This window comes from Mastomys coucha, unplaced genomic scaffold, assembly GCF_008632895.1.
Source record: "Mastomys coucha isolate ucsf_1 unplaced genomic scaffold, UCSF_Mcou_1 pScaffold20, whole genome shotgun sequence".
NCBI lineage: Eukaryota > Metazoa > Chordata > Mammalia > Rodentia > Muridae > Mastomys > Mastomys coucha.
The window spans coordinates 12,651,816-12,652,257 of NW_022196903.1; positions in this window are offsets into that span (position 1 = coordinate 12,651,816).

The window sequence follows — 442 nt, forward strand, 5'->3', positions numbered from 1 at the left end:
TATGTAGACCAGAGTGGCCTCAAATTCTGAGATTTGTTTGTCTCTGCCTCCTAAGTGCTGGGATTAAAGAAGGCACATGCTGTTATTCAGACCTGTGACAATTAGCTGAGATGCATATTTTATGTACAAAAGGGGACTTGGCCTCCAGGTTCTCTTAGTATCTCAGTCTGTACCTGGCATCCCCCATCCTCTACCCTGAACTTTCCAGCCTAGTGGCTGGGCTTCCTCTTCCTGTCAAAAATTCTTCCCTGTATAACATAGACATTGATGTATCTTCTCCCCATCATGAGCGTTCTCTCCCTCCCTCCCCCCTTCTTTCCCTCCCTCCTTCCCTCTCTCTGTCTCTGTCTGTCTCTGTCTCTCCCTCCCTCCCTCTCTCTGTCTCTGTCTGTTTCTGTCTCTCCCTCCCTCCCTCCCTCCCTTCCTCTCTCTGTCTCTGTCT